The 26,368-nt window shown below is 44.0% G+C and overlaps 1 long non-coding RNA gene across 1 annotated transcript in view; it reads right to left on the bottom strand.

Annotated features, from left to right (window-relative positions):
* LOC138492278 (uncharacterized) overlaps positions 1–21,597 on the bottom strand; it is a 92,142-nt gene extending 70,545 nt beyond the window's left edge. The window contains exons 1-2 of the long non-coding RNA XR_011276175.1: positions 21,542–21,597; positions 18,062–18,116 (exon numbers count right to left, since the gene is read on the bottom strand). This is a non-coding gene — a long non-coding RNA (uncharacterized lncRNA). The remainder of the gene's footprint in view (positions 1–18,061; positions 18,117–21,541) is intronic.
* Positions 21,598–26,368: the final 4,771 nt, after the last annotated feature.

The raw sequence follows: 26,368 nt of genomic DNA, 5'->3' as shown, positions 1-26,368 counted from the left end.
AAAATTCTGAAACTAGACCGAGTTTCATGTTAGTTCAGTATACGAAAAATCGTTGTCAAGAGCACAGCGGGATTTACGGACTGCATTACGCAGAGACACAATGGAAATTGCAAATATAATGTAAGTAACTCTTCAGACGCTTTTATACCGGAACGAAGAATTAATGAATGGATGCAGCAATAAATGAATGAATGAAGAGCTAGGAAAACGTTTGTGGGATCGTCCTTGTAGCGGGCACATGGGCATGCAGGTCCACATTCCACACGCACGTAGACAAACAGTCGTTTCTCATTGTGTGCTAACTTCGATTTATTTCGTTACTTTTCGCATTGATTTTAGAGCCGAACATACTCCATTGCACTATCCTTGCAAGCAAATAGTTTCAGATCGGCCGTAATAAATAAAATGAATAATATTAATAACGATCGGCTGGCAAGACTAATTATCATTTTTATGTTTTCAAAACAGGTATATCCTACCCTACTGCTACTGCCACCAGTTTCAGACCCCGGCAGACGGCTTCTTCAACCGCCAGCTGCAGCTTCTTGTCAACAACTGCACCACTTTGACGATCTTATGGGACGATCGCCAAGGGCCCATATGCCCTTACACAGTACTAGTGGCTAGAGGCAACATATCAACCTTTACGCTGGCCTAGTGCCTAGTTGATGGAACAGCCTTGTGGTTCACCGTGCGACCAAAGTGCTTCTTTTAACAAAAACCTACACCCTGTGTACCATAAAGGAACAGCGCGTGACTCACGATAAAACGGAACAGTTTTTGCGGATAGAGATAAAAGAAAATAAATGGCATTCCGAGTTAATTTGGTAATTGCTGAATATTCTATAAACATTTAATGTCAAATAAATGTACTTTACCAAATGTACCGTGTTGCTGTTTGATTTTAAAGTATAGTTTCATATTCCGAATTGTGGCGCGCTGTGTTGTGAGTTGATCTGTGTTGGTTTCTGGGTTCTGTGTGAAGTCGCGTAGAAGACGACTGGGCGCGTTTGCCTACGCAGCGCAGTAACGTCACGGAGAGAGGCGGGGAATGTGAATGTTTTGATAATGTCAGGCTCAGGGGCGGGGGATATGATTTAGTGCCGCAAAAGCAGGTCAGCCAGGGCGATGCGGCAAGTGATAGGATTATCACAAAATGGCAGCTCCCTGATGCCTGTTTTTGCGTGCGTTTAATGGACGAAAACGCGGCTAAGGTCCATAGGAAATTTTTCTAAAATCGAGCGACTTAGACTTAAAAACACATGGCCGACCCGTAGGGGCAATAACATTTTTTTACCGAACCATTCCTTTAAGTCAATGAGAGCTTAAAAGAAACTTAGTAATAGTCAATCTCTTTACTGTGAAAGCTTCCAAGTATCTTTATTGCTTAATTCTATGAGTTAATTTTTGAACTACTTTACCTGCTCTCAGCATTGCTAACTTCCTGCTTTTACTGGCGCCGGAATATTTACAAATGATTTATGTATTTTTTTTTTTTTTAGTTCAGGAGATTTGCTTGCTTTAAAACCTCCTCCGAATTCAGTTGCCTTCTCTCTTAAGTTCCGTCTTTTTATGAATTTAATACATTCTGCAACTCCACAGAAAACTGCTCCGTGAGGCGGTCTTGTAGAAAAGGCTGCATGGAAGACTAACCGTTGTTGAAAAAACTCGACGGAATACGCGGCAGATCGACTTCTGCGAACGCTTCCAAGCAAGGCTTGTAGGTTATTTTCTCTAAACCGCTCGAAATCAAAACGCAACGCGACGAGCGAGAAAATTATTTGAAAATATAACTATTAGTAAGTATTTATATTAGCATGAGTTTGAGAAGAAAAGTTAGTAGATTAACTTCACGCCGCGCACACGACCACCTTAGACTGCACGCCTTATTAAAAGTGTTAAAATTAGTAAACACGAGCAAAATGAACGCGCACAGAAAAATCACGTGCACCACAAGTAAACACGCGCACTCTTCAGAAAACAAAATGCCTGCTTCATTGCTGCCTCGAACAACTTGACTTTCTAACTTTACTGTTTTCTTTTGTTACAAACTTTAACTCTAACGTATCCGTGAACTACACGCTTAAATGAAATTAAAGATACAAAAATATAAATTGCTGATTTAGATTTCAGTTTTTTCCTTATAATTCACTGGCACTTATCTTGCTTCATCTGTCCATGACTTTCTTTCTTCTTCAGCTTCTTAAGCTCACATAACAACATATTTCTTCCTCTGCTTCAAAGTTTTTTAATATCTCAACTATAAATAATCTCTAAACTAGAAATTCTTCTAACTTTACTTCAAAACTCTGCTGAGCTATAAAACTGCAATAGAATAAATAGAAAATCCAAACTACCTCACTGCCACTCTCCTCCAATCACTGCTGCTGCTGAGAGACTCCATCTTGCTTTGGGGAAACAGAGGCCTCCTGAGAACTTCATTAAGGGAGTTTCTTTAGTTTCTCAGTTTCAAAACAAAACCCATACAACTTCAACCTCCTACAAATCACCACCCCTGTACCTCCTTTTGCCAGAGTGTGTCAAACATGTACTTGTAGATGTACTTCTAAAAGGACGACCTTTACAATGAATGCCCTTATGTGAAAACCTTATTGTGTACCCTGGAATTCTGACAGTCATGTTATTTCACTGGGTAAGGGCTGGCAAAATGGGAACCATTTGGATATGGAATCCAGAAGGTTTAGTGGGACCTGTGGGTGCCTTAGCTACATCCTCAGGTTTAAAGAAACGTTAACCAACCACTGTAATGCTGGCCCCAGTGTCTCTGATGACAGGTGTCTCCTGGCCATCTACAAGTACACTGACCTTGTAATATTCTTTTGTGTTGTCAGGTGTGGTATTATACCCATTTATATTCTGTTGTTACCACAGACCCAAGGACACTAAATTAACACTAGCTTGAACTCCAATGGGGTTTTCAGCTAGTAGGTGAAAGTGAGCACTTGACATTGGAGCTTCATCCTCAGGAATGAAGGTTAAGGAGATCGTGTGGACCCCTGAAGGTTTACCCCTGCATCTGGGATCCCCTTTCACATTGTCACCAGACCCACAAACCAAACATTTACCAAAAGCTTTTCTGGAATGGGGGTTTCTGGTAACCTCCCTCTGGTCTGGCCCCTGAGGTTTTACTAGACCTGTATGGTTTCCCTTGGTATTACCCTTATGGTTTTTGTGGCCCTCTTTAGGTGGTGGAGGATTAGAATTTTATTTACTATATTTATTGTGCTTTTCCCCCTCATCCATTTTCTGAGTTGCCCCAGAATCCTTTTGAGTGGCCCTATTGGCTTCCCATAAATGAGCAGCTTGAACTAGCCTCTTGGGATCAAGTTCCTTGGACTGAGCCAGGGACTGTCTCAGCTCAGGAGATCAGGCATCAAAAATATTCTCTAGTAAAAATAAATTTCTCATATCTTCAAAGGAGTTCACTTTGTAACCCATAACCCAACCACCTAAGTGTTTCCGGCATTCACACGCCCAGGTAGCCTAAGGGGTACCATCCTTCTTTTTATGGTCTCTGACTCTTTTAAGATATTGAGAAAGAGTCTTCCCAAACCTGGCTATACATGCCTGTTTGACTAGTTCATAATCATTCCTGTCATTAGCATTCAACTCCATAATAGCATCACAACCATTATGGGGGAGCCTAGACATGATCCATGCAACTAAATAATTCCCACAAATATTCTGCAAACCATAGGTGAATTCAAATGTACTCAACCAATCCAACAGATCAAGTTTAGGATCATACATACGTACTACAGCCTCTTTTCATAGGCGATGTCGCTTGGGACTAGTGGACCAAGAAGACCATGTGAATGAAGTAGAATCAAGGGACATCTTTTTCATATCATACTCATGCTGCATTCACCTCTCTCTGATCCTTCTCTCCTTGTATGTGTCCTCAGACTGGACTGCACGTTTCTTGAACCCTAGCTCCAGTCTCATTCTTTCAAGTGAGAGATATTCTGGGCTTACATTGTGACCCACAGGGGTCGTGATAGGAGGTTGTTGAGGTACAGGAGAAGGCTCTAGAGGGGAGTTCCTCAACCCTTCACGATCCTCCTCATCTTCTAACCCATTTGGCAAATTGGAGCTAAATTCTGAACTATCATTCTCTTCAATGTCCTCCATATCAATGTTGGAAGTAGGGGGTTATGGGCCTACTTCCAGGATTTTGGTGATGTAACAAATTTGTAATCATCTCATTTTTTCTTCCCTTTAAACTCAGTCCCCTTGTTCCATTGTAAATGCAGTATGGGACTGTTCATTAAAATGATCAATTTCTGTCATTTTTCTGTTACAAATGTACTTTACTTTTTGGTGGAGCTAGCCTTGTAGATGGTTTATTTGGGCACAAGTACAACCAATAGTCAATGTATTCCACTCTACACTAATCCTGCCACTTGACACCAGTGTTAGGTAAGAATTTGTAGAGTCCAACTGGTGTGGGACTTTACAAGATTTATCTCTTGGTGATAGGTAACCCACCTTTTAATATAGGCCTGTATTACACAAGTTTGTAGAGTGACTGAGCAGCCAGGCTTATCTTAAAATGGGTCATGTGAGCTGTATAGATGGGCAATGAAATTAGTAAATACAGGTATCCAAGTAAACACTTACACACTGAAAGTTATAGTATATCTATGTATGCATATATACACAAGGATAATTAGACAATCTTTAAAAATCAGCAACATTAATAGCAAAGTTAGGATTCAGTTCAACAAGAGCAATAAAGTAGGTGAGTAAACTTTTCTTGTGTTATACATATTCCAGCACAGAGTGACGTCATTTGAGGTCAGTAATAACACTTATTTGTGATAATTTCAATATTGAGTGTTAAGAAGGGAAAGGTTAAAGTCAGATCTGAACATACTTTGCAAGTAGAAAAACAGTTAGCTTCTCCCAGAGGGATGTAGGCAGTCTTTTATCCCGGCAATAATAGTGTTCAAAAATTAAAACCTGTAAGGGAACAAGCACTGACAAAGCCAATAGATTCAGAAGGGGGCCTTTAAGGAGCTAGGACAGCCAAAGTCAATGGGCCAGTACAAAGTTCTGATGCTCTCTTAGAAAATGTTTTTAAAATTGTCAGTAGTTCAGTAGAAAATCATAGAAGCTCAAGAGGAGCCATCTTGAAGAAGCACAAGCTGGGAGGTCAGTGAAAATGAGTTGAGGTCAACTGAAAAAGCTTTAAAATAGTACTCCCAAGCAAGGAAGCACCACAATTGGCAAAAGGTAGATATACCCCAATCCCCACAGTACCCGAGAATTGAGGAATCGGTTCCAGCTGGATGCCTTCCTGTTGCAGTGTAGCAGACCCTTGTTCTTGGTTCTTGGTCGTGGTGATGAAATGGAGAATGTCTGGCGGGCTTCTGTGGCAGCACTCAAAAGAGGGACTCAGCAGCAATGGATTCTCCTTGATTCAGTGGCCTTTTGTGGTTTTGGAGCCTTTTTCTTAGCTCCAAAGAAGAACAAACAGCTCCAGTTAGAAGTTACTTTCTTCCTCGGTCCTGGACTCTGGTGAGGGGACTCTGGATGAAGACTTCCTGCCTCTGTAGGGTCATCTGGTAGGGTCCTCTGGTCGCACTTCCGGAGACAATGCACTCAATGATGGTCAGGGTTCCATGGGCATTGGGATTCTGCAGCCTTGGAAAGTCCCAGCAAGTCGGTTTGTGCCAAAATGAAGCTTGTCTCAGGGCTAGTTGGTCCCACCAGCCCAAGGAAGTATATTTGACAATTGCAGGTCTTCCCAGTCTAAACAAAAACGGGGTCGGCAAAGGTGCAGGGCTTCACTGGGCACTTTACGGTCCAGGAGTGTGCTGCTGGCATCTGTTCATGTCTTATTACTTGAATTTTGTCCTCCAGTGTTCGACCCTCCCTCATCTCTCAAAAACCTTTCCTTTTAAGCAAGTTCCCATTTATTCACAGCCCTAGGCTGTCATTCGCCGAGCAGGGTGGCTGTCCTCCCAGACAGGCAGCCAGACATTCAGAACAGGTTTCACTCAGGCGCACCTAGGGACAAAGGACAGGGAAGTTTCGGGACCCTCCATCACTTCCTGCCTTTCCAGACACACTGGATGATGGGCGGAATTCAGGGCTGAAGCCCGCCAAAGGCAAAATGCACAAAGAACTCAAACCCTGGTTCAAACAAAAGAGTAAAAGCCCAGAAGGAACTAATTGACAAGAAATGGCAGAAAAAGAAGACAGGGGGCATTTTGGGAAAATGGTCACCCTTGGGTGTTGTACTGCAGCTGAGAAATCAGCCTGCAGATCAATAGCACAAAGGTAGTATAAAAGAAACCACTGCCACCAGCCATTCACGTTAGTTAGTGAGAAGTGGGATAAAGGAGTTACTATGTAACGCACCTGCACTCCACATAGGGTGGTATGTGCTGGATCCACAACAGAAAAGGTAAGACAAAAGTCATTTTACTATTCTTGGGAACAGTAGTTAACCCAAGAAAATGTTGTCAAACATTAAGAGAAGTCCAAGGGACTTCTCAGTGGCACTGCACAAAAGGTGCTGTGTGTCACCTTGCAATAAGCAGATGCCTACGGAGTTTACCAGACTCCATTAAACAGTAAGAAACACGAAATGCTAGTCGGGAAAAACACATGATTGGGTGAGGAAAATGTCCCACTCACTCAAGAGTAAAAATGAAAAGGCCTGGAGTCCAGCAAAAGAGCTCGGATGCTCTAAGGTTAAAGGGAATTGACACAGAAATAAAAAAACTCTCCCTAACAGACACACTGCCTGAGACAGCCCTGACTGAAACTGGTCTGAATGCAGTGTAGTGTGCTGAAAGGCTGGGTGTTTATCCCAATCCACATTCTTTGTCTGGGTGGAGTGAATGGCATGAATGCCTGTGAGCCTGATTGGCTGCCTGCATGCATGAATGCCCTTCTGCGTGTTTTGATTGACTGAGCCTGGCTCAGCCTGAGTGAATGGGGATCAAATGTGTATAACTAGGGGCCATGCACTCTCCAATTTGTTCAGAAGCTGAAGTCGAAACCAAAGCTGGTCCCTTGAGTCCAGCTGGACGAGGAAGATTGCGGCTGCTACTCTTCATTAAAAATCCAAAGGCTGCTGTGCCGCTCCAATGACTGATCCAAGAGAGGACCTGGATAGGAGACCTCTCCCTGAGCTATGAGGGATCATCGTGAAACCTGCTGCTCTTCATCAGAGGTACCCTGGAAGCCAGTCCTGTATGCATGCCGTCCGGAGAGGAATTACGGGACATCGTGAGTCAAAGAAATCCAGTGGTGTCACCCAGGATACGGAGAAGCGTTTGTGACCACTGGAAGCCTGTTGCAGTGCAGCGCCTAGAAGAGGGGGTACACTGGCATAGTGCTACTTGACACCTGGAACTGCAAATGTTCCAAACATCACCAACATCAGTGACCACTGTTTCCCACTTTCAAAGTTCCAAGGTCGCTGAGTGCAGAGGAAGGTCCGCTGGGGGCTTTCCCACCACCAGAATCCAATAAAGACATCCCGAGGGTCCAGACTTGGTGAGGGTCCTTGGTCCACTCCAGTGGCCGAGTGCAGGTCACCAGAAGCCATCCAGAAGTCCATGATGCAACTGCAGCACCGAAGAACCAAAGGTTGGAAAACCGCGATATTCTGAAACCCGACACCAAAAGTGACCTCTACACCCGTTGCTGCCAGAAGTCATCAAAGGTCTCCAGGGGTCTTACTCTTATATGCCAAGCCATTGAGGAGGCCGCAGCAAGTTTCATCTTCCCACGACTCCTACAGTCAGAGAAATCGTCGACCAATCAGAGCACTGCGAAGAGCAAAACTGCTGCACTTCAGAAAGACTTTGGTTCCATTTTTCTTCTTGAACTCAGCATGCCAGTGGCTTCTTCTTCCAAGGGGCGTACATCCTCAAGGGGAATCATCGAGTGAAACTGAGAAACTCTGCCACTTCGCCTGACAAGGCACCAAAGGTACTGTGACGAGGAAGAGCTTCTTCTAGCATCAGGAGTCATCCAGGGTACCAGATTCATCTTGGATCATGTTCTCCAGTGGCCTCTCAGGTACTTTGGGGGTGGTAAAATCTTTAAAAAGAAAGTAGAGTGGTCCACTTCTGTGGAGGTAAGCAGGGTTAGAGGTTAAAAATCATTACATGCACAGGTAAGCAAAACTCTGTAAAATCGATGTGTACCATTTTTAACAATACCTTCCAGTTTTTTGAAGTCCTGGAAAGTGTTTTTCAAAGGAATTGAAGAGGTAAATAAAGCCTTTTCTATCTTGTTAGAACAGTGGGATAAGGCAGTTCAAAAGAAGTCAATGGGACCAAGGCTTGCAGAAAAGTGTTTTCTTTGCACAGAAGGGTGTCTCCTTTGTGAAAAGTACAACAGTTGCAGTCCCAATATTTCTGAAGCGTGGCAGACCCTTGGATCCAAAGAGGGCACTCACATATGAGGATCAGCAGTGTCATAGGGAGGAATGTGGAATCCGTTAGTCAAATGGCCTGTCCCAGTGCAGGTGCGGTGCACGGTTCCAGGGGGGGTCCAGAAGTCTTCAGAGACTGCCAATAACTTCAGCCATAATGCACCAATACACATGCACCAGCCAGCAGTGCCGGGTTTTCAGAGGTGCAGTTGACTCTTGAGGAGATGCTCAGTTCATACCTGCTTAGGAGCAGAATTGCAATGATGTGGTCAGCATCAGGAGACTTCAGGGAAAAGGGATAAGTGATTCCTCCTCTGAACCATACCAGGGAGAAGCCAGCGACCTTGGATTCTTCAGGAAGCAGGTTCGGTGATGCTGCCGGGCAACAATGGGCAGCATGAGCCTCTGGAGCTTCCCAGATGGGGGAGATGGAAGCAAGGTGTTACCAAATGGAGAAATACGGGTGAAGCAGCAACAGGTCGTCTTCACCAAACAAGCTTCCACTTCTGTAATAGTCAATGAAGGCCTGGCCAGGAATTCCAGGTAAACAGTGCCTTTGGGCATGAGAAGAGAATCAGCTGTTATTTCTGGATCAGAGCAAATGAGGGACTCAGTCATTTCTTTCTCGGTCGCTGAAGAGGCAGAGCTTCACCACAAGGTTCCGTGGAGCTCTTAGGATGCTAGTACATAATTCCAGTCCCCTTCCTCGAGCACCAGGCCTTCACATGTGCAGATTGGGTTTCTAGCAGCAAGACAAGGTGGTGGGCAAGGGTCTTCTTTTATCCCCAGCCTCCTATCACACACCAACATTCAAACATTTGGTGACCAAACATTCAGGGAGGGATTTCATGCACAAAGGACCAACTCCACATTCTCCCCATATAGTCATCTATCTATGCCAGTCAGAACCGGTTCAGGCTGGGAGAGCTGCATTTCATTCTCAAATGCAGCATTATGACTGCCCCAGCAAAAGGGGGAGATGTCATGAATTTGCCAGTGCATTTTTGGGCACACACTTTACCCTACAATAAGTACATTTACAGTGACCGAGGAGTGAGAAACAAGCTGCTTATTTTCATGAAAAGCATTAAATATTTCACAGGGGTCTCTGACTCGTCCAAGAATGTAATAACATATGTAACCAAGCACCCTGTCTCTGGAACAAGTAACCAACATAAATCAGACGTACCCCCTAGATCTAAACTTTAGGAAGGACATGAAGGCCCTCCTCTTCACAGAACATCTTGCTGACCGCTCCACTGAACCCTACTTCTCCCCCTCAGGAGATCCCCTGCGTCTACTCTTCCACCTAACTATTCCACCTACCTGTACTATCCCCACACCCCAGGTAGAACCCCCCCTGGGCGCACCCACAATGTGCAGCGCTCCATTGCCTCCCAGCTAGGTTTGTCTTTATAAATCCCATGCATACAGATATCCAAGCAGTTCTGGACAGCCCATGTGGGTTGGTGTGGGATACCGCAAGTCCCAAGGGTCTGGGGCGTAAGCAGCCCTCCATAGAACACGACACCTCACCCCATATTTGTCTTGAAAAACATGCAGCGTGCCCGACCGACATAAGGTCAGTCATCTTTAAAGTCAAACACAGGGACGACTGCCCATTTGATCCAGTTAGTACGACAGCGCAGGCATGGTTCAAACTTTTCCAAAGGCTTGGGGTAAAAACGCCTCATTATGCTGAGACCCCCATCTGGAACTTCCCAGGCATAACACCCTCACATGATCCAGGTATACAAAATAAATGGGACCCAGATGAAGAATTCACAATTAAGGACATTTTTCCCAATGGTAAATTTATAATGTTGGAGGACTTCAAAATAGGGATGGGGAGGGACCAATTGATGATTCTGCAATTTCATAGAATGAGATTGGCCTTTAAGGCCCGGTGGCCAACGTTCCCTGACGAGCCCCCACCACACCCATGCCTGTTGACCCTTTCAACCCGGGCTGGAACTAGCATCTCAGGGCTATATGTGGCCGTACAGACTAATACCCCAACATTAAATGTAATGAAAGCCTCCTGGGAAACAGATCTGGGTGAGGATATAACGGACAGACAATGGGAACGGTACTGCGAAATGACCAAGAAGGTATCTATGAATGGCGGCCTCCGGTTGATTCAGTTTAAGATGCTGAATAACCTACACTATACCCCCCAGAAGGTGGCGAGGGTTACAAATAATGAGTCTGGTACGTGTCCAAAGTGCAGAATGGATCGGGCTGATTCGATACATATGTATTGGCGCTGTCCTCATGTGCTTGCTTTCTGGGGCGATGTTGCGAATATTCTGGAGGAGGTAACTCAGATACCGGCAGACCTCACACCGCAAAAATACTTATTTGGGGACATTGGTAAGCCATCAGAGGTGACAAGGAGACTCTTTAATATCACATGCGCAGTAGCGAAAAAAGTGCATATTGCAAAAATGGAAGAGTGCACAGGCACCGAGAGTGAACCACTTCCTTAAGGAATTGATGTATGTAAATGAATGTGAAGAATACTATATAATGACTCTCCTGAATCCAAGTAAACCGTAAGACATATGGGCATTATTTAGAATATATCTGAGTGAAGCTAACTCGACCAGTAACAGCCCGGCAGGGCCGAGTGTTCCATTAAATCAGTAAAATGCTGCTTACGCTGTAATGTAACCAAACTGAAATCTGATGCTCCGAATATATGCAATATATGTTGTTGTTGCAATGTCATGTACCACAATCATTAAATAAAGGTTTTAAAAAAAGAAATGAACAGCACGTGTTACTTTTGAACATGCCGCCCAGTCTGAGGAACCTGGAAGAGATTGGGGAGCGGCTGGATTGACAACACTTTCCATGGTTGTTTTTAGGTTTCCAGCCTAGCGCTGGTGGCGAGTTCCATGCAGAAACCAATGCTTTCAAATGAAACATTGTGGTTTAATATGAAGAGGCGTCTTGCCCTCTAGGTCACTCTGAGGTCGTCATGTGTATTTATTGCAGAGATAATGGATATCATTAGATTTCCTGGATAGCGTGCAGGCCACAATGCTAGGGACCATAGGCCTGCCTCTTTATGGACGGTCCTCACATTTATGATCTGTCAGTGCAAGCAGGGGATGTCTAATGGGCATATCTGAGTGCCTTTGTCTGAGACAGGGGCATTAAACTGGTACCTCCTGCAAGAGCACCCCCAGCACACAGACCTTTCAGAAAGGTGGTCCCACTTAGACTGCTAAGACTAGCTGGTCCCAGACCAGAGACCCTGTACACAGACTCTTCTGATCGTTGGACAGCAGAAGTTGAAGTGTAATGCTGCACAGTACACGACAACGTATCATTACATCCATTATTTCTAAAACCTAAACGACAAGGTTGTTGTCAAGCATCATGCATGCCTTGACACCCACTGCCCCCTTTCTCAAATTCTATTTGCTTGGAAGTGCAAGCTGAATTCCTGGCTGTCAAGCCCTGGGTTTCGAAGCCTCACAAACTAATCAATATAGCTTCCGTTCCTCGAGCAGCTTCTGGTTTAGTAAAAGCAATACCATTATCTCCTGTATGTCATTTATTTAACACTGTTGCAATCTATGTGTGTTTTGAACCTGCTGTGGGAGGGGAAAGAGCCAATTATGATGCTAAAAAGAAAAAAAACGAGTGTCAAAATTTCAGAAAAACATAAACCATGATGTACATAACAGTTAAAACTATAAGGCCAACTCACAATCTTTCACGCTAACACCCAGTGGTGTCATGTATAACCATGGGTTAGTTGCTGCATGGTTCTCTTAGAATTCTCCACGATTGCTCTTCCCTGGGTGATCCATGTGGGTCTGTTAGTCGTAGTTCTTGGATACTTGCTGCCAGTGGGTGAAGGGTGCAGCAGTGCCCTCACTTTGCTGACCCACTTGAAGGCTGAGCGGTGGGTCGCTTCTGTTACCAGGCTTCTTGCACATGTAATGGCGTGGGTGAAGAGCAAGTAAGTCGCGCTATATGAGCGTGTCCTTTTCTATGGCAGGAGGCGCCAGATGAGTCAAACCTCTCTTCCTCCCACCTCTTTGGACAGGGAGCTCTGTTTTCAGAGTTGCAGAGGGCCCTGTAGTGCAGCATGGCGGGAGGGTCGCCTGACGGAAAGAAGTTGTGAGCAGTTGATTGGTTGTCAGAATTCACAGCAGAGTACCTTGGGATGAGCTGTCAAACATGTAGAGAAGATATGAAGATGTTGCTTCAGTAAGGCCGGCCATGCGGGAGACCAGCACTGGTTGTTGGGTGATAGGCGGTGGAGTTGTAGTCAGTAGTTGATGAAGTGGGACAAGCAGATGGCCCCTTCTTCCCCTGGAGAACTGGTGCAGTGGGTGGAGAGCGTGCACCCTCTCACTTTTTTTGATCTCTGGAGGGGGGGGTGGCTGCTTCTTAAGGGGTGGTGGTCTCTGTTGGCTGCCCTCTCACACATCATCTTGTAGGTTGTCACAGCATGGGGCTTCTCCAGCTCATCACCAGCAAGGATGACAGAAAACCTGTTGTGCAGGTCATGTTCTTAATTGGAGAACCAGGATTATGCAGATAGGTAAGTAAGTACAGTTAAGTATGACTTCGACAGAGAACCAGGGGAAGACAACATACTCTGACTAACTGACACACATGGAACACTCAGGGCAGAACACACAATGAACATTCTGAGAGACCATTCAGCAACCAAGCACCCAAAGGTTCCCCTCATCCACACACAGGCAGGGATGACAGGATGTAACTCAAGGGAAGAACATTTAAGCAAAGGTGGTTTGACGTCCTACGAATGGCTGACTCTATAATCTTTGCCACCACAACTAGGGCCAATCTCCCCACTATCCAGAACAGTGAAAAATCTAGTCATTTTCATGGATGACAAACAAACAATGAATTCCCAAATATGGTAGCCTGTCAAGAAAAGTTAAACGCCGTAAGTAAGCTCTTCCCATATTCCAATCCCCAAACTAAATGAGATGCTACAATGTCCTTGGTCCTTTGCCATCTGGTTCTGAAAATGCCTCTATATCTATTTACCTAAACATCTGGTCACCCATCTGCAAAGGGTGCGACTGTGGCATTTTAGTTAATGAGAGTAAAATGCCATGGACATATCACCCCAGCTCTTCGGGCTCTCCACTGGCTCCCTGAAGAGATCAGAGTGATGTCCATTGACTTGCACCTTTTTTCCTGTACAGCCTGTTAGAGTTTGGGCATGTGGTTCTTATTATATAAAATAATAAAAATAAACTACGGTTTGATTGATACAATTATGCTCCTCACTGGTTTTGGGTAGCCTGAAAAATGTACTTACTACTTGACGATTTGCTACTGGATTAAGAATTAAGGAGGATCACCTACTTTTTAGGTCGGCCATAAAACATTTCTGTAACGAAAATAGAATTCCTGCTTTCAAGCAAATCTTCTACTTTCTCGTTGCAAGCTCGAAAGTAGAGATCCACTAGCAACTGGTTATTTTTGAGGAAGATCCTGCCAGAATCCTGTGTAACTGAGAAAATTAGAGTTTCTAGTGGAAGGTTTTTTAGATGGAAATTTCTGTATCAGGCCTTCAAGTCAGACTGGAAGGGATTTGAGCTTTGGAAAGTCGTTCATTATCCCTTTTCTGCAGCCCAAAACAGACTTTAAACCATGAGGCGGAATTAAAAAAAACAGAGGTCTGCTTCGAGGGACATCCCCCATACCCAAGGAATGGAGGAGTCCAGGAGAATATTAGAGTTTCTAGTGGAAGGTTTTTTAATTCATTATCCCTTTTCTGCAGGACCTTAGATGGAATGGGATAGGCACATTTACATCCTGTAGGGTACAGGTGATCTCATTGGCCTGGCTATATTGGGTAGCTCCGCCTGGCACCATCCACAGGAGGCCAGTTTGAGCCTTTTCTGTGTGGGAAAATTACCAGCATGTGAGCACAATAATGGGTGGAGAGAATGGCTTCAGGGTCCCGCCTGTTTCCCACCAATGTTACCACCTCTTTGACTCCTCTAGCCATAAGCAAGGACATTCCAGCCTCCAACTACATGCTGTGCTACATTTTTGCATCTTCTGTCTTCAGTTTGATAGAACAACCGTTTCTGCTTGCCTTGGATGAATGGGCCTGGTTCACCACGTTACGATCACTCGGTAGGGAGTGCAGAATTGAGCTCTCTGCTTGAATTTATGAAGAATTTCAACTCTCAGCCCTTGCATGTGTTTTGTCTTTTCTGTTGACTCGAAACACTCTCTCCTAACGTCCTTGACAAAGTTGGCCACAGTGACTGCACTGCTAGCTCTACTTTGCGTTTCTCAGGGAAATTAGTGAGCAAGGCCTCTCCCTGTGTTTTGAGCCTTTCCAAAGTCTTCCATTCATTTCAATGCAGCTGTGGCTTCCATCTTTATTTTCATAGCTGTTCATGTTAGTTGCTTTTAGGTTTCTGCAAGCAGTTCATGTGTGCTCTTTGCACCTGGCTAATGCCTCTACGTTTCTGTTCATCCATGTCACCTCTTCATAACTATTTTGGTGATTTTTGGTCTGTGGGTCAATGTTGCAACAGCATCACCTGGATGTCCATAGAGGGCTGTCAGTGTATTTGGATAGAGTGTTTGAAGTACCTGAATTTCTGTTCATATCCTTTGTATCCGAAGGAATGAGTGTACCACCCTCAAACCTTTTTGGCACGCTGCATTAGGCTAGCCATGGTCAGAACATACAATGTTAAAAAAGAAATGGTTTTCCCTATTTCAGAACATGAATGTCAGAACATTTTGGGAAACTATACCAGGCCACGTCTATAGCTAAATGGCAAAAGAAATGTAAAGGCAACTGGGAGGTTAACATTTCCGTGAAGCAAGTTTACAGGGCTGTTATATCAGCATCAAATTCATGGGCTCCCGGCCTTAACAGCCTTTGGAATACGATTCTTAAATCAGATGCCAGGATCTGGGCTCTGGTATTGTTCATACTTTTCAGAGATATCTTGAAGCCTAAAAGCCCCGAGCAACCTGGAGCCTTTCGATCACAGTCCCAATTCATGAACAAAGGGGACTGAGCAAGCCCATTAAGCTATCCTCCGATAGCGCTGCTGGACGTTGCGCGTAAGATCTTCTCTGTGTGCTTATTGCAGGAAATAGAGGCATGGATTCGGGCTTCTGATATATTGTCGAAGTCCCAGACAGGATTAAGAAGGGGAATTGGCATGATGCTAATGGCCTGGTTATAAATATGCTAATCGAACAAGCAGGACACAAAGGTGCCAACCCCCTTTATGGAGCGAACATGGATCTTAGTCTGGCCTTCGACTTGGTTGATGGGGACATCTTGTGGCGGAAACTTTGCAGCTGGACATTTCCAGAATACCTACTAGACATCTTAGTCCATATCCACACAAACACAGCAGTCTAAGTCAGGTTGGATGCGCAGAACTATGTAACAGAACCAATACCCACTGCGAGAGGCCTATGGCAGTGGTGCATAGTTGCCCCCTGCCTATCTTACCTCTACATATCAGACTTGGAAGAGCTCTTGGCCAGGGCACCTCTCGTCTCTACGAAATTAGATGAGAGATGCTATCGGCTTAGCTATGCCGATGACATTATGTTGTTAGATAGGGCGCAGATGGGTTTGCAAAGGCTACTGTCGAAACATGCCGAATATATGTCAAAAAACGGGCTGAAAGCAAACCCAACAAAAACTAGCATTATGTGTTTTGTGGACATAGGAACACAGCCCCACACATTCACTTGGTGGATAGGCGAGAACGCAATGGTTGTTGAACATACAGTGAAGTACTTAGGATTATTTAGGCTTGCTAGAACCTCGCTTTAGCCAGTATGGTCTACCGTTTTACAGGAGAAAGCGATACAGTTAAGGGCACAAATGACATATATTAATTTTAAAAAACACTGTAGATTCACCTTCACCTTATTACAGCTGATTACTTTTTACAAACAAAAAGTATCCACATTCGCACAGGTCTCTGACTTTGATAAACTAGAAGGTTTCATACGGAGAAAGTATTGGACCTTCCTAGTTGCGTTCCCATTTGTCACCTGTGCTATGAGCTTGGCCTTGCCTCACTTTCATGCTTGATTAACTGGAGCAATCTTCGTATGTACATAAAGGATGGCAAAACCAAATGGCTTGTATTATTTAATGTATATGCTCATGATAGAACATAAAATGAGATACAGCAAATCCTTCTTAGGTAATTGTACAAGTACTTTAGAAGATTGTGATTTACACGAGGAAGGGATTGACTTCAAGTACAGTCTATTAAAAAGGAAACTCTTGGAGAAGGACTGAATCCATATGTGTGAAAAGAAAACAGCATATACATTGCATAGTGACTTTTGCACACAGCACAAAAAGAAACATTCTCTCCCAAATGACTTAACTCGTTGCCCAGATGGGAGATTTATTAAAACGATCCTGAGGATAAGATTCAATCTGATACATTCTCGGAAGATGGTGTATTTCAGAGGACACGTGTCTAGTCCTCTGTGTAGATATTGTCAGCTGGCAATGGAGTATTAAAACCCGCATACACCGATTGTTGCTCTCAACAGGAGTTACGAAGGACGCTTTATTACATCTCCTTTTTGGGAACGCATTTCACTAGGTCGACCAACATCGTTATTAATAAAAGCAGTAACTTTCTAAAAACATTTAATTCAACGGAGGTTTTTAACTATATTTTAATGGAAATACTTATTGCATTATAATTATTGTCTTGAAGTCATTTGTAATTTTAGTTGAGCGTGATTTGTGTTTCATTTTGTATGTATTTTGTATAAGGTTTGTAATAAACCAGTGCAATTAAAAAAACAGTGAGTTAAAGTGCTTCCTCCTTTGCCAGTACTCTCTGTACACAGACCCAGTGCTGATTGCCTGGTACGGTGCATTAAGAATCAGTCTGAGGGGGGCCATGCTTTCAGAAAGGTTGTTTTAGGTCACAGAGTGTGCAGGGGATAAGATAGTGGCTCTAAGCAGCCCTGAACAGGTGTGTCTTTAGTGCTTGAGGAAATGTCAGCCCATCAGGGCCACAGCGAAGTTACATTGGGAGGGAGTTCCAAAAGGAGGGAGTGGTGACCATCATTTTTGCTCCCGAAGGTGATCAGTTTATGTGACATTGAGCATAAGAAAGGGAGTTTCCAGAGAACTGTCGGCCCTCACGAGCCATTTGGGGGATGGGCTGTCATCCACATTTATCGGCCGAGTGTGCTTCATGGAGACGCTGCTAGGAGGCTGATCCAATTGCGGTTTCACTTTTCAGGCTGTTTGGAACTGCTCTGAACATGCAACATGTTGTCATTTGTTCCTTTATGCTCACTATAATGAAGGCGTCAGGGATGTCATTTCACCAAAATGGCAGAGGTTACGGGTGTGACATCACACAACCCTTGATGAACCGAGGCACAGAGGGAGGCATGATTTGTCCACAATTACACATTTGGGGAATGCCAATTTCCAGATTCGAAGTGGGGTCTATATGTAAAACATACATAATGCAGTATTTCCAACAGTGTAACCGAAATCTGTAACACAGGCTACGGCTAGTGTATGAAACATCTATCCATCAATGGACACAGAAGTAGGTGTTATCTGTGGCGTTGCTGTGTTAAAAAAGCCAAAAGAGCACTGACCTGGGGAGGCGTGTGGTGCTGTGTAACCAGGATAAAAATTCTGCACGAGCAAGGCCTGAAAATTAAACCATTGACCAGGATTTAGTATCAACAAAATTCCCTGTTATAAATGTAAATATGATTCAGCTACCACTATGATAGAAGAAACCTATGACTTTTCTGGTAGAAACTGGGTGCTATTGTCTTTGATACACTTTGCTTTTACTACCTGATGTTTATTTAGCGTGTGTGATTTTAACTTTAGGACGCTGCTTCGCTGTCAAGTCCTCTTTCTAGTTCTGAAGTGGCCGGATCCTCTGCCTCACTTCCTGATTCCTCCGGCCTCTTTATGTGCTGGGGAACTCACCCGCGCAGCGGACGGGCTCAGCTGGAATGCCGCCAGCGCGCCAAAGGCGCGCTTAAGTCAAGCCCGTCTGTGCCCGTCAGGATAGCCTGATCCCGCCCCCGACTGGTTCTGTTAGCAGGATATCTAATCTGTCTCGGAACTCTTTGATAGCTCTGGCCCCCAGCTCCACTAGATGGCCTAAGAGATTTCTGAAATGTTTTAATCCCCAGAGAACGAATGGGAACTAGCTCCACTGTGGGCTATTGAATACTCGTTCCCTTGTTGCACATCCTATGGAATGCTACAATCTAATATCCAATTTGGGACTGGATTTTCTATTCCTTACAGAGACGTGGCTGAATGAGACAGCTGGCCCTGCCATTGTGCAGTCTCTTCCTCCTATCTATGATTTGATACATATTGACCGGAAGGCCTCTCATCCTGGAAGTGGTTTGGCAATCATTTATAATACTAAATGTAAAGTTAATTAGTTTATTCCCAACCATACCCTCAAAATGGAATGTCTTCTTGCTCGTATTCGAGTTTCTCCTACATCTACACTTTCAGTGCTGCTGATATACCGCCCCCCCGGGGTGGACAGCATGTTGTGTGCTGATTTTCTGGCTCTGGCATTGGAATTGCAGATTCAATACCCAATCTTATCGTTATGGGTGATTTTAATCTCCCTAACAACCTTGCTACTAGTGGGCAGGTGGAAAAATTCCTGGACATGATGAGGGCTTTAGGCCTTAGTCAATGGGTTACTAAACCCACCCATGAACGGGGCAATATTCTTGATCTAGTCTTTGCTATCACCTTGTCTCCTCCCATTCCTATTATCTGGTCCGATCATTGTTTGGTACTTTTTACCATTCTCCAGCCTACTCCCATCTGTTTGCAACCTAAGCCAACAATTTTAAAACGTAGCTGGCATAGGTTACTTAATTCTTCAATAACTACCACCTTCCTAACTCATTGTGGCCAGTCTGCTCAGTGTTCTCTTCCTGTGCTTGAGTCTGCCTTTGCTGCCACCGCAGACCTGCTGGCTCCTCTTAGGATGTGTAAGCAGAAAGCTAGTCCTTCTGAACCGTGGTACACCGATCAGCGGAAGGCTGAGAAGTTACGATGTAGACAAGCTGAGAGAAAATTGAGGGTTGACTATTCTGCAGGGACTAAGTCTGCCTTCCGTTGCGCGCTTACCGCTTATCACAAGCAAGTTATCGAAGCAAAGAAAGCTTTCTTCGCCTCCAAGGTCAAGGGTGCACTATTTCAGCTTGTTCAACCGCTCTCTACCCCCGCAATGTCCAGTTCTCAGCCTACCTCGTCTCAAGCTCTCTGCGATTCTCTCTCTGCCTTTTTTATATCTAAGATCTCCTCTATCCACGCTAATATTAATACTGGAGCGACAACTCAGTCGGCTGCCTATGGTTCCACTGAGCCCCCTCCGGCTCGGGGGTCCTGGTCGTCCTTTCCTATTTTCTCAGATTCTGACAACTTGGCAGCTATTCAACGTCTGAAATCTGCCTCCCCGACTGATGCCATACCCCTGGTCCTGTTGAAGGATCATTCGAAGCCCATCATCTCGCATATTACTGTTGCAGTCAATGCTTCCTTCACAGAGGGAGTGATTCCCTCCACACTTATGAAAAACAGAAAAAATGTGTCCAGAGAAAAATATTTATCACAATGTATCAACATTTATTTAGAGTGATACAACAATTGGAAAATAGTAAATTAATTACACTTTAATAAACACTAATAAATTTGACATAGCAACCCAGCAGCAAATTATGCCTAAAATAGGCTAAAACATCACTCACACAAGCCATTCATAGTGCAGCAATCAAAAACGACTCCATATACAGTGGCAAACATCCAAAATGCTAAAAGACAAAAAGGACCATACTAAAAACAGATGAGGAGAGAAAATATATAACTACTCCCCACAGCGGCATTCATTATTATCGTAATTGCCAAACACATAATAGAATTTATTAGCACACCATCTATTATAAGGGTGGATCAGGAAAGAGAGATACAAGGATCAAATCCCTTAGGATTTTTCTCGACAGGTTTCGACATAGAGTGTTGGTTTGCAGAGCGTCTTCATCAGGAGGCGGATTCAACCGAGCTGTAAAAAACACACAACATGGCTATAGAATAATACATGAGAGACCCTAAAAAGTGCTGGCAGGTGGCCGGATAAAATAATGAAAAAGGCGTCAGAAGGCACCTGAATTTTTACCACAACAATTTGGGACCAAGTGTACCATCATGTGCATTTGTATAGTGTGAACCCTAAACAGCAGGAGTGTACCCCAGAACCAAGGGTTAATGACTCCCGAACAGAGACCGTGCTGAGTGGTGGTAGAACGGCCAAACGTAGGCAAACCTGTACAAATATACGAAAGCCAGTAACCACACCAGTGATACCTATAGGCCCACTGACCTGGTGAGCGACCAGCTGCTGGAAATAGCAATTGGTTGGAGTGGGGCAACCACCTTCTGAGACTTGAGGGCGGTGTCCTAAAATAAGACAAAGTCGTTTTGAGCCCAATTATTTGACACAAGACCTAGTCTACAACTGGACCGTTACAGTTGCATAGAATTGGAAGTGGAAATAGAGTACACATAGTCTTACCTGGTGGACTCTATGGTAAGTTCACGCAGATTAGATGTGGAAGGACAGAAAGAAGGCTGTCAAGGTGCCCAGGGCAGGACTGCAACTGTGAAGAAGAAGAGAAGCGGCGCATGTATGCCAGTTAATACGGTACTTACTAATGACAAAGGGAGCTGAATACTCAAATCTAGAGCGGTCCGCTACAGGTGAGCGGCCACAGCCCTTAAACTACCCAAGTGAATAAGTCCTCCCCTGGGTTTGGGAAGCCAAGGTGAGCTCTGATAACTAAAGGAACAAAATGGATATGTGAAATGCACTAAATTAAGCGAGCAACAAGTCTGATCAGAGCCGCTAATGCGACTCCAGCAAATACGGTAAAAGCATGAACTCAATTGTACAAGGCACAAAGCCCCGGTAGTAAAACATGACAAAAAATATATTCCACAGAATGTGTGGCTAGGTGGCCAGCGGCACCTGTGCTAGGTGGCCAGCGCCACCTGAACTAGGTCCAACCATACCGGCAGAGAGATCTTACTGTATCAAGATATACGTGGTCGCAGGGAGAGGCGGAATCACTCGCTCTCCTTCTCGCGGCGAAGAATCATTTGAACACCGCGCATGTGCTTACAGAGCCTGTAAGGGAAACAGGACAGCCGCCTCAAGGCATATTGGGCGGATTAAAAAGGGAAGGTGTGCCTGGGCCACGCATGCGTTAAAAATACATATGATTGACTGAAGAGCCTCCACACCTGGGCATGCCTAACGAGGCACATGCTTCCCGAAAGCCCGTGAAATAGATGCACGCAGCCAATTGATAGCTGCAGCGGAGCATTGCAAACGGGCGCGTGGCTCCCAATGGAAATCAAAAGTGCTTAAGATAGAAATGCAGCAGGGGCACGAGTGGCTGGTCTCCTCCAGAAGTAAAAAAGTAGAGATGCCTATGGGAAGGGCAGACATGGAAATACAGCAGTGTCTGTTATTACAACTGAAAAAGGGCTATGAAAAATTGGGCCATGAAAAATTGAAACTGCGATAATTGCAAAAAAGTACGAGTACAGACAGCCAAGCGTTGATCTAAGGAAGGCAATGCAACAATATTTGAAAGTCATGGAGACCGGACAGGTTAGACCCGCTAATACGCATTGAAATCCCACAGTTCAAATGTATTAAGGCCTTTGTGGAGTGTTTTCATATTAAAAATCCACACTTGTTCCTTGTAGGACAGTTTATTGGCCAATTGCACTGAACCTGTAGCAGCATTTTTTTCTATGCCAAACCATACAAGAGAGTCTGGATCATGTCCCATTTCCACACAATTAATAACTAATGGTGCAGAAAGTGAACGCGTTCTAATTTTTGAGCGATGCTCATTGATGCGCAAATGGACTTCCCTAGTGGTTTTACCTACATAAAGTAGCAGACATGGGCACTGGATCATGTACACAACATTCTTACTTCTGCAAGTAGTAAATGTCCGTAATTCCCAAGACCTGCCATTGTAGGAAAAATCTGTTGTTTTTCTAGAAAATGTGCAGGCCACACAAGAAATGCACGGGTAATGTCCTTTAATTTGATTGAGATTAGTATCTCCAACCTGATTGAGACGTAAGGGAAGTCTGGTGGCACGAGTGAGTTTCTGCCCTAAATGTTCACTTTGTTTGAAAGCGAATAGAGGTTTCTGAAAATTGAGATCGAGTTGAGAATCCTCCAATTTTTCAAAATGATGGCTTTGATTGTCTCACTATGTTGGCAAAAAGTGGACACAGGCTAGCTGTTCTTTCTCAACCATTTTAGGTTTAGGCTTAAGGAGGGCGTCTCAATTAGTGTAGCGCACTATTTTTCTTGAATGTTTGATGAGTTTCCGGGGGTAGCCTCGATGTAGAAGCCTGACTTGTAGCACATCCGCATGAGTGTTGAATTGCGTAATACTACAACAATTGCGGCGTAACCTCAAAAACATCCCGTAAGGGAGGTTATACGGAGAAGGCTTTTAGGGTGTTGGATTTCAAACTGCAATGTCATATTCCTTTCTGTCAGTTTTCTGTAGAGCGCAGTCTGCAAAAACCCTTCCTCATTATAGATGGATAAATTGAGGAACGCAATCCATACAATGGAATGTTCAAAGGTAAATTTGATATTAATATCTACCTGATTAAGCCACCCTACAAATTGTTCCAATGTAGTGACATCGCCCTCCCACAGTACCAAAATATCATCAATATACCGTCGATATAACTTGATGTTTTGGATATAAGGATTAACATCATTCAAGACAAAGTTTTCTACGAACAAGGCCATAAAAATAATAGCCAAATTAGTGGCGAAGGAACAGCCCATCGCCGTTCCTTTGGTTTGTAGAAAGAAGGCATCTTTAAACTTAAAGGAACTGTTGGAAAGAACCAGTTTGGCACATGTGTTCAAAAAATCGGTTGAGACTATGTGTGGCATAGGGCGGCAATTTAACATAACCCGCAAAGACTGAATAGCCTTATCTTGTGGAATGTTAGTATGAAGTGCCTCAATGTCAAGAGACACCAAAATTTGCTTGGAGGCATCAAAAGGGAGGCCTTCAACGAGATTGATAACATCCCTGGAGTCTAACAAGAAAGTAGGAGTCTCCATCGCCAAAGGTTTGATAAACACGTCTATATATTTAGACAGTGGCTCTAAAATAGTTCCGCACCCCGAGACTATCTGGCGTTCAGGTGGATTAGATGTATCTTTGTGAATCTTGGGGATAATGTAAAAGAGGGGAGTTCTTTCTTCTGAAAAATTGATAAACTCAAATTCCTTTTTAGACAGGACTCTCTCTTCTAGAGCTTTCTCAGAAACAATGAGAATTATCTTTTTGATCAGAGGTGTAGGATCGCCAGTGATTTCCCGATAATGGCCAGGGATGCTGAGAAGTCGAGTGACCTCCTGGTCGTACAACCCAGAGTCCCAAACTACTATACCGCCGACTTTATCGGCAGTCTTGATGACAATAAAAGCATCTTGTGAAAGAGATTCAATCGCGTAGAACTCAGCTAGTTTGAGATTAGGTCTCATGGTGTTTCTAGGGTACTCGAAACATTTAGCTAGTTCTTTAAGCACAATTTTTTCAAAAACCAAAACTTCAGCTGGAATTTTCGCTGAGTTAGGGGTAAAAGACGAAGGTCTGGCCAACCCTGATTTATTAAATTCTGAAGTGCTCTCCTTATCAGAGAGAAAAGCTCTTAACCTGATCTTTCTAAGAAATAGTTGAACCTCATTAGTGAGATACATGGCACTAGGAGTCTGTGTAGGGACAAATGAAAGGCCACGCCTCAAAATGGCCAACTCGGATTCAGAAAGTGTCCGAGATAACAAATTGAAGATGGGTAACGCCTCATTCACCACCGGTATGACCGGTTGCATGTTTGATAATCACGGTGTCCTTGGCCTTGTGGGGGACATTTAGGACCTGCAAATAATGAGGTCTGTGGGGGGCTCTTCCCTGTGGGAAATTCCTGCGGCCTCTTTGACCTCCCCTTCCTCGAAAAAGGGTGATTCCCTGAGATCAGGTTAGAAGGATCTTCATTACCTGAAGAACTAGACGATGTATCAGAGAAGGTAACCCCTCGTCTTCTGTTCAAACCCACATTTTCGTTACCAGTTTGTTTCCAAAACGTTTGGAAATTAAAGTCCTCTGCCAAATAAGGGTACACAATTTCTTTTTTGAACATTGAGATGTCTTTTTTTTAGTTTATTAGTCTTTTTTTCTATAGTGATGTTTTTAAATTCTTGAAAAGATTTCTCAACTTGTTCAAGTTTTTGTTTAGCTTCGGCAATAAGAGGATTGAGCAAGAAGACTTTTTCTTGTCCTAACACTGTTTCCATGATTTTCTGGCTGACTCTTTGGGCAGTAGTGATCGTCATGTTGGGTGTCCTGACCCACGTTTAAGCTATCCTGCTACAACATTTGGTGCTGTGGGCTTAGGAAATTCAAGATGGCGGAAAACCCACATGTGCGCCGAAATCCAGGAAAGCTGCGCAGTTTGTGCGCCCACCAAAATGGTTGCCTCACTTGCCACCCACCAGTGCGAGAATGAAAGGCCAGGTTGCCATGAGGGAAATGGGTTGCCAAAGGAAAAACAGTAGCGCCGGTTAGCTTCAAAGCGCTTTAAAACCACCATTGGACTACCCGCACAGTAGTCTGAAACCATTGGGAATGGCAATGCTGATTGCCAAATGCAACCTAGAAGTGTGGGGAATTCATTTCTTAAATCCCAAAAATGAGTGCAGTACCAGTACTCACCACTATCCAAAAGCCGGCGTTTTAAAACCACTCTGTGTGTTTTTCTGAAGGCAAGCAAAATGCCTATTTCAAACCTTGCAACATGTGCAAAATATTCACTGAACACCAGCAGACATTTGGCAGAATGGAGTTTTGTGTGCCTACAAAATCTGGGAAATGAAGAGCCCAAAAACAATGCTTATAACAAAAATGCTATGGAGTCAGCAGCTTAAGCCTAACTACAACTGGATTTAAAACCACCAAAATCGAAAATGTTAAATTAAATGAGTGACCTATGTTTGGTGTCACATGCCTTTGTAACTGTTGAAATGTCATAGTTTTGCGCTTAGAATCAGCATTCTAGCTGCATGTGTAAAATTACAAGTTATTTTAAAAGCAACAAAAAGTTAGCTGAAGGTCTGGCTTAAGGAACTTGATTTTGCCTAGCAACTACCCATCAGCAGTGAAACTTGAGTCACCACTGTGTTCCCAGGCCAACCTTCCTTTTGCTGCCCAGGCTAAGGATATGCCATCTATCTGATAATTGAATTTCCTGTGCTCTGCCAGAGAGTGAACAAAGCCCTCTCCACTCAGGCAAAGGTTTTTTATTACAGACGTCGTAAAAAGTGGCTTCCTCCTGGAGAAGCTGGGAGGAGCACTGCCTGTGAGAAGCAAGCTGGCTTGGCAGAAACTGGAAAGACTGGTTTCTGTACCATGTGACCTGAAAAGACACACCCCTGCAGCAAGGATATGGTTTTATAAAAAGGGGGATGATTCATAGTGCGGACATGTGAAAATTTTATAAATGATACCATAATTCTTGTGATTTTTCTGCCCACAGTTTAAGACGTGGTAGGAACCGGTGGTATGTTCAGGGGGGTTTTAGCGGAAAAGTGGATATTACTCTAAATGTGTGCATGTTAAAAATCTGAAACTTCATCAGTTAATGTCCCTACCCCCTGCACACATGTATGTAAAGTTGGGTCCATGTCGGAAATTGGAAAAGCAGTTAAAAAGTCAATTATGTACACTCTTTGAATGCAAGCTCCGAGAATGAGCAGATTTGGACATAGACATGGCTAAATTCAGCCACACCATGTATATGTA

The sequence above is a fragment of the Ambystoma mexicanum genome, chromosome 10 (genome assembly GCF_040938575.1).
Source record: "Ambystoma mexicanum isolate Mex_15411 chromosome 10, UKY_AmexF1_1, whole genome shotgun sequence".
Taxonomy (NCBI): Eukaryota; Metazoa; Chordata; class Amphibia; order Caudata; family Ambystomatidae; genus Ambystoma; species Ambystoma mexicanum.
The sequence above is the reverse complement of the archived record's forward strand: the minus strand, read 5'-3'. Positions and strand labels throughout refer to the sequence as shown.